The sequence below is a fragment of the Eucalyptus grandis genome, chromosome 6, assembly GCF_016545825.1.
Source record: "Eucalyptus grandis isolate ANBG69807.140 chromosome 6, ASM1654582v1, whole genome shotgun sequence".
Classification (NCBI taxonomy): Eukaryota; Viridiplantae; Streptophyta; class Magnoliopsida; order Myrtales; family Myrtaceae; genus Eucalyptus; species Eucalyptus grandis.
The window spans coordinates 29,020,462-29,028,705 of NC_052617.1; the positions used below are offsets into that span (position 1 = coordinate 29,020,462).

At 42.7% G+C, this 8,244-nt stretch overlaps 2 long non-coding RNA genes across 2 annotated transcripts; both read right to left on the reverse strand.

Moving 5' to 3' along the window:
• Positions 1-510: 510 nt before the first annotated feature.
• LOC120294974 lies at positions 511-1,127 on the reverse strand. The gene is made up of 2 exons (XR_005552324.1): positions 972-1,127; positions 511-839 (listed from the first exon to the last, which is right to left on the reverse strand). It is a non-coding gene; the product is annotated as an uncharacterized LOC120294974 (long non-coding RNA).
• An 88-nt stretch (positions 1,128-1,215) lies between these two features.
• LOC104449029 lies at positions 1,216-2,352 on the reverse strand. Its single transcript, XR_005551880.1, has 3 exons — positions 2,210-2,352; positions 2,023-2,069; positions 1,216-1,352 (listed from the first exon to the last, which is right to left on the reverse strand). It is a non-coding gene; the product is annotated as an uncharacterized LOC104449029 (long non-coding RNA).
• Positions 2,353-8,244: the final 5,892 nt, after the last annotated feature.

Below are 8,244 nucleotides of genomic sequence, written 5' to 3' on the forward strand. Positions count from 1 at the left end.
AAGCGGATGGGGTGTCAACGTGGGTGATGGTGGGAGCTCTCGGCTCCTCTCTTTAACAAGTGCACATATGCATGGGGATGAAGGAGAATTGCATGAAGAAGCAGCTTGGTAACGTACCGAAGGAAGTAAACGTTGGTGGGAGAGAAGACGTGGCCGATCTTGAAATATTTTTGTTTGAACATCTCATGATCGTGGTCTATCTCTATGGTTACATTAATCTCGCTTGTGGCATTTCATGAAGAAGAAAATTTAGTGAGGTAGCAGACTAGGTGGGGTCAAGTTGTCATGGTACGGCGGGGGCGTGACGATGAGGTGGTGTCGTGGGGATGTGATTAGGGGTGAGCGGTTCCTGGTTCCTTACAGGTTCCGCTTGGAACCTGGAACCTACCCGTCAAAACCAAGAACCTGGAACCTACCCTGTCACAGGTTCCGGGGTCGGTTCCAAGTTCCAACAGGTTCTTTTTTTTTTTTCTTTTTTCATTTTTTAGTTTAAAAAAATGGAAACGAATGCAGCAATAATAAACAAACTTGTCATTCATCAAAGAAAATATAACACGAACATAATCTATAATACTCATAAGCGTTTAATATTCTAAAATGTGAACTATTTCTCTTTTGCAAAGTCTAGCGGTTCACTTCACAAAGTCCCTTACCTCAGCAACAACCCTGCACCAAAATAAAGCCATATCCCTCATTGTTTTACAACTTCCAATGACTTCAGCAACTTTAGTAACAAAGCTTTCAAGTGGAGCTGCATGAATATCTCTCAGCAATGTTGCAGCAGTGGTTTCTGAACCAGAACTGATCTTTCTTCTGAGAAACTTTCCCCCTGCAAATATCTTGCAGATATTACAACAAAGAGACTTAGTCCTGTATAATGGATAATTTTAAAAAAGAACCGATAAATTTTTTATAATGGATGAGTATTATTTCATGGACTAGTAAATTTGATAATCTGATTATTGATTTACCTGCATCAAACAGCAAACTAATCAAAGAATAGAGCTTCACTTCATCTGGAAACTCGGATATGTTATCTTCCTTTTCACAAAGCACAAGCGACCTCACAGCAAAGAGACTTAGTCCTGCCCTTTCCTTGATAGGAGAAGAACCTTTGTTTGTTGCCAGAAAAATCTTTCATTGAGCTAAATTTCTTCCCATTACTAGGAAAAGTTTCCAAAGATGTCTAAGTGATAGAAGAAATATATAGAGGTAAAAGTTATAATGGCTATCTTGTAGATAATAAAGACTTACTCTACAGCCACAGCCAATTGCTTGATAACTGGTGATGGAGGAATTTTCTCCATGTTACCAGAAATTAGACCGTCCAATATGGATATAGACTTTGAACCCTATCAAAACATTTTTAATCCAAATTAGACAGCAAAACCATAAACATGTCATCTTAAACCTCGAAGTCTGATCTCCTGCCTAAGTAAAAGATATTAATTGTCATCATAACTATAAACTATTTGCAGCCATTTCTGATTTCACACGAAAAGAACAGCTCAAGGCATTATTGCAGCAGACAGATTAGGATATGAGAAAGCTAAAGAGAGATTGAAGTACAAGATTTTCTCTGAACCGCAATGAAAAATTACGGTAAATCTCCACTGATGATTTTGCCGAACCAATGAGGACTCTCTCTGTTCTCTATCTACTGTACATATTTGACGTATAACAAAAGCTTCACTGGTTAATTCTTTTTTTGCCAAATTTTTTTTTTGCTGGTGTAATAGTAGATATTTAGACAACAAGAACATAGCTTAAAATTAATCAATCTACTGTCCCAGAATTGACTTTTTCTTTTGGCCATTCAGGGACATCTAATGCAACATGTTTATACATGTAAGCGAGTTGTCACATCGATGACTTCTAAGACATCTATGACTAATGATAATATGAGCTAGTAGCAACCAATGAGTTAGCCAGCAGATCACTAAACTCAATTACTATAACACACGCAAAAAATAAACATTTTGAGCGTGTAAAAGAGTTAAAAGCACCAAAAAAAAAACTCACCCTTGATTCAGAATCATTCTTCTCATTCACTATGTACAGCTTCCCTCCTGTTGAACAGGAAAACCAATATGAGCATCTCATCACGTGAATAACATAAGACAAATTGAACAAGAAAACCAATATGAGCATCTCATCATGTGAATAACATAAGACAAATTAAACATTAAAAGTGTGAAGGAGGAGAAACCTTAAATGCCAATATTCTAGGAGCTGGAAATCGTGATTATGTGAGTTCTTCAGCCAAAGTTTGGCGGCGTCGACGGCGAGCGGCTGAGCAGCGAGGCAAGCGAGGAGTCACGGCATTGAGGGAGCAGGAGGCAAGGGCGAGACAAGCGCGGGGCGACTGGCGTCCAGCGACGGCGTTGAGGGCGAACGGCGTCTGGCGTCCGCTGGCAGCGTCCAGCGGTAGTGTCGAGGGCGAGCGACGTCAGCGACGGGCAGAGGCAGAGAACGGGAGGGTCCGGTTCGGTTCTCCGGTTCTCGGGTGCTCACCCCTGCTTAAGCCCGAACGAAGACTCTTTATAGGCATACTAGCACACACAACAAGCGTACCAAAATGCACATCAGCATCAACGGAGAACCGGCAGGGCTGGAGTTCACATAAGCTGAACAGCCGCGAACTCAGACCCCGCGTGCCCAAAACAAGGCACGCACAGATGAAGAAAGGCCTACCTGGGCCGGCGTGGTGCTGTGGCAGGCGGTGGTCAGTAGGCTGGCCTCCGGCGATGCAAGTCTCTTACTTCTTTCTCACACAGACGAAGCGGACTACTCACTCTCTCTCTCTCTCGCTCCCTTGGTCTCTCTCGGTCTCACTCTCTAACCGAGCCCATGCACGGCTGAACCTCTCCCGCTCTCCCTCAGTCGCACAGAACTGTCCTTCTCGGTCTCTCTCCCTCGAGCTCATCTCTCTCTCAGCCCAAAATCTACGGATAAACCAGAACCCCCTTGCTTTCCCTCTCTTTGTCGCTCTCCCTTGCTTGGTCCCTCTCTCCCTCGGCCAAAAAGGAAACCCTCAAAAAGAGAGGATGGAAGAAGAAGAAGAAGAAGAAGGGGGTGATTTCGACCTAGAGAGGGGGAAAGAGAAGAGAGAGAAAGAGAAGAAAACAAAAAAAGTTTGGGGGAGGCAGGAAGTGATGTGAGGAGGAAAAAGGGGAGAAAAGAAAGAGAGAGAGAAAAACAAAGGAAAGGGGGAAGAATCGGCGGAAGGGGGAAAATGAAATCACGTGGGAAAGGGGTTAGGGTTTTTCTTGGCCTGTTCCGGTTCCCATAGGAACGGGAACGGTCCCCCTAGAACAGGGGAACCGAACCGGAACCTCCTCCGGTTCGGTTCGGTTCCGGTTCCCGGTTCTACCCGGAACCACACTCACCCCTAGATGTGATGAGACATGGTGGTTTGGTACAGTGATGGTGGTGGTGAGATGGTGGCCGTGAGTGGTGCCAACATTATAGTCCAAGGACAAGCTTGTTGACGCGGCATGGACCGTTAAGTATTCGAGGTTCAGGCGAAGTCTAGATATCACAAATCTCCCCTACTTAAAGAATTTCATCCTTGAAATTGAGCGCCTCTTACGTCTCATTGAAAAGATGGGGATAATTTTGCCTCACTTCCCTCTCGCTTTCCCACGTAGCCTCTTCTACGTTGTGGTGTCGCCACAAGACCTTGACTAGTGGGATCACCTTTGTTCGAAGGACTTGTTCCTTCCGATCTAGTATTCGTATTGGCTCTTCCAAGTATTTCACTTTTTCATCTACTTCGATAATCTCACGATCCAGTATATGAGTAGGGTCGGGATGATACTTTCTTAACATCGACACATGGAATACATCATGTAGATTTGCCAACTTAGGAGGCAATGCCAATCAATAAGCCAAAATCCTTGCAAGGATCTCGAAAGGTCCAATAAATCTCAGGCTCAACTTGCCATTCTTTCCAAATCTTGATATACCTTTCATTGGGGACACCTTTAAGAATATGTGATCTCCCACGTTAAATTCTAAAGGTCTTCTATGCTTATTTGCGTAATTTTTTTTTTGTTGACTCGGGGCCGTCTTGAGTCTATTTCTAATGATTTGTACCATATTTGAACTAGCTTGTACCAGCTCTGGTCCTATTAGTTTTCTCTCTCCCACCTCATTCCAACATACGGGAGTCCTACAAATCCTTCCATATAGTGCCTCATAAAGAGCCATACCAATACTTTGTTGGAAACTATTATTATATGCGAACTCTACTAGGTGTAACTTCTCGTCCCAATTTCCTTTAAAATTGATCATGTAAGCTCTCAGCCTGTCCTTTAGTACTTGGTAATTCTTTATGGTTTGTCCTTCCATCCGCGGATGGAAGGCGATACTAAACTGAAGCTCGTTCCCTAATGCAGTTTGGAGATTGTGCCAGAAATTTGAGGTAAATCTCGAGTCTCGATCTGAGGTGATGGTCACAGGAACACCATGTAAGCGTACTATTTGGCTCACATACATCTCAGCATTAATGTCCATCGAATAATCCATATGTAATACTAAGAAATGGGTAGATTTAGTCAGGCAATCCACTATTACCCAAATGGTATCGTGGCCACTTAATATCCTTGGTAACCCTTGCACGAAATTCATCGTCACATGCTCCCATTTCCATTCCGGTATGTCTAGTGGTCTTAGCATTCCTGCAGGCTTGCGATGTTCCACCTTCACTTGTTGGCAGGTCAAGCACTAAAAAACGTGCTTAGCAATGTCTGCATTCATACCATTCCACCAATACTATTGACGTAGGTTTTGATACATCTTTGTATTCCTAGGGTGGATACTATAATTACTCATATGTGCTTCTGACATAATTTCCCTTCTTATCTCTTCATTATTGGGGACACATAGTCATCCTTGGTATCTCATTGTTCCATCCTCAGAAACTTGGAACTTTGGCCTTTTCCTTGACAATATTTTGTCTCGAAACTTTATGATTTTCGAGTAAGATTTTTGTAGTGTTCTAATTTTTTTAATAATTTCCGATTCAATTCTCAGTGCGGTTAATACACCGGTGAGATGGTCTATTTCTAACTTAAACTCCGAATTTGCTATTATTTCTAATAAGTTCCATTATGTTGCTCTTATACTTGCCATATCCATTGTCGACTTATGACTGAGAGCATCTGCTACCTTGTTCGCCTTCCCTGAATGATACAGTATCTCACAGTCATAATCCTTCAACAATTCCATCCTTGTTTACCTCATATTTAATTCCTTTAGTTCTGCTAAAGCCATTCTATACAGGGCTTTTGATATTGGTTTAGTTCCAAGCATTAGTTCAATTACGAACTCGATTTCCCATTCTGGTGGTAGTCTAGGTAGTTCTTTTGGAAATACGTCTAGAAATTCCTGAATCAATCAAATTTCATCAAGGTTGGCTTCTTCTTTAGTATGGTAGCCTTGACACCCTTCGTCAAGAAGTGCATGCGCCTCTATTACCGAAATAAGGTTCATCGAGGGGTTTGTCTGATCTCCGTAAAATTCAAAACTAGGCTGATTAAGTGCGTTGAACTGAATCATGTTTCTATAACAGTCCACCCTAGCCCGTCGTTTACAGAGCCGATCCATTCCTATGATGGCATCAAAGTCATACATGACCATCACTACTAGATCTATTTCCTGATCTCGTCCACCTATAGATACCTATAGACAATATCGCATCCTTCAGTGCCGTAGAAATACTAAAAGGCATATCAAGGGGTTTGGTTTCTACCTAATCGTCTATACCTTTCAGACACAAATGAATGTGTAGTGCATGTGTCAAATAATGCACAAGCCTTCTTGTCATTTAAAGAAATCGTACTTGAGATAACGTCTTTGGAAGCTTTCGCTTCTGCTTGGGTGATCGCATACATCGGTCCTTGTGCTGGCAACCTCTATGGATTTCTTTGTGGACGTGGTCTACCTGCTCGTTGTTGCATTTGTCATGCCGGATCAACGTTCAACTGCAGTCCTCCTTGTGGATAGTCCCTTCTAAAGTGACCCTTCTGCTCGCATCCAAAACAGTTTTGGTGATTTGGGCAGGGTCATGGCCCATGTTGTTTACTATACCTTTGATAGGGATTATTTTGATATGACACTTTACCTATAGCATGACCACTCCTAGTCCTCTCGTAATTTCCAAAATTATGCTTCTTCTTAGGATCCCAAGGTAGCTCTTAGGTTGGATAGGGTCATTTCCACGTCGGGTCTCATTTAGTACTATTTGTCTCCTTGATTCCATTCGTTCCTTGCTTTCCAACTCTTCTCTTATTACTTCTTGTTCCACAAGTTGGACCCATTCATAAATTTCATTATAATATTTTATATTCAAAGGCACCAATTGCCTCCTGATGTCCATTCTCAGGCCCTTTAGAAATCTCTTAACTTTTTCCTCTCGATCTTGTACCAATTTAGGAGCATACCTCGACAATTCAGAAAATTTTGCTTCATATTAGTCTATTGTCAGCTCCTTTTGTTCCAGTTGGACAAATTTTGTTATTTTCTTATCCTTGGCACAGTTAGAAAAATGATTTCTATTAAAAGCCCTAACAAATTCATCTTATGTTACTACGGTACTAAACAGGAAGATTGTGTCTCTAGAAGATTGTGTCTCTATGTCGTTGCAATTCAACAGTTGGAAGATCCTCTCTATTCCATCAATCCATTGTTTCGCCTCCCCATTCCAGTAAACTTGGGTGGCTTCAATTTTAGAAATCGCTCCACCAACCCTTGAGTACGACGTTCTGCTCCCGATTGTTGTTGGGCTTGCCAATCTTCCATTCAAGGTTCTGCCCTCGAAGTAGTGGCTTCAGCGCTTGATGGGGGAGAACTTCCTTATCACACCATACTTTCTTGTAGATTATTAAGTATTTACCACACAACTAAGGCAGCCCTAAAGCACGCTTGGGGACCCCATCTTACTGAGGTATCGGCCACTGATGAAGGATTTTACTTATTTGTCATTCTTGATCGGGATTTCTAGAGGAGAATCTTCGACGAGGGGCCTTTAACGGTTGCTAGAGTTCTACTTATGTTGCTATAGTGGCAACTGATGCTGGAGTTAAAAAAAAAATCATCAGGCCTCTGTTCCGATGTGGGTCAAGTTAAAGAACATCCCTTATGCCATTTGATCTACTCTGGGGATCAGTGCAGTTGCGAGTGCGGTGGGCAAACCACTATATGTTGACCTCCCCAAACATAGCAAATGAAGTGAATCTCCTTCGCTAGAGTGTGTGTAGAGATCTCTGCCAAACAAGCGTTTTGTGATTCGATGGACATTGTCCTCAATGTGGAATCTTGCACAGCCTTGGTAGAGTATGAATGGAGGTTGATCTCCTACCCTACTTGCGGTACATTTGGCCACAAGTATGTGGCCTAAGAGATGCCAATCAGCCTTGCTAAGGCCCCTATACCTTCGATTGATGTCGTTTCATCCTCCCTTGTTCCAGTTAGCCCTTCTATCCAGGACGTAGCTCTTCAATAGAATCTAGCTCGGGATGGTCCTCTAGCCCATGACAATGCACTTTTTTGTGCAGCCTCAGCTAGCACATCTAACTAATAGGTAGCATCTCAGTAGGAGCCAGTTCGAGTTAGTCCTCCTACCCTTGGAAAGGCACCTACCCCTATTCCAAACATATCTATTATCTCGAGGGCTCCTAAGTTGGTCTGGAAACAGGTTGGGGGAAAGAAGAGAAAACAACCCTTGGTGACGAAGGAGGCTCTGGTTATAAAGGAGGCAACTTAGACTTTGAAGCTAAGTGAGCCCACTCAGAAGGTGAAGTTGGCTACTTTTTCTCGATCATCCCAGAAGGGACAAAAAGAACATTCAAAGCTTAGTGATGGCCTTACTCTTTTTGCTCCTGCTAGCGTCTGTCACGAGGGAACTACCTCCATAGCCTTGTCTTCGAGTGCGTAGGATGATTTGGATGATGCCACAAGCCTAGTTAATAGCTCCAATGAGGACGCGCAAACCCTGGAGTGCCCTCGATCCTCGAGAACCAACCTTGCTTGAAGGAAGTATAATCCACAGCAAGACAAAACATAGAACTCACCCCTAGCTTCGACTCCTACTACTCACCCTAAACTAGGGACTAGTCAGCGACAAATGGGCAAATGGAGGTAACGCAAAATCCGCCTTGTAGTTAGTTTATATTTTATATATGCACATAAGTTTTTAGAATATTAGTGGATTAGTGGACCCCTTTAGATAGGTTGAAGGCC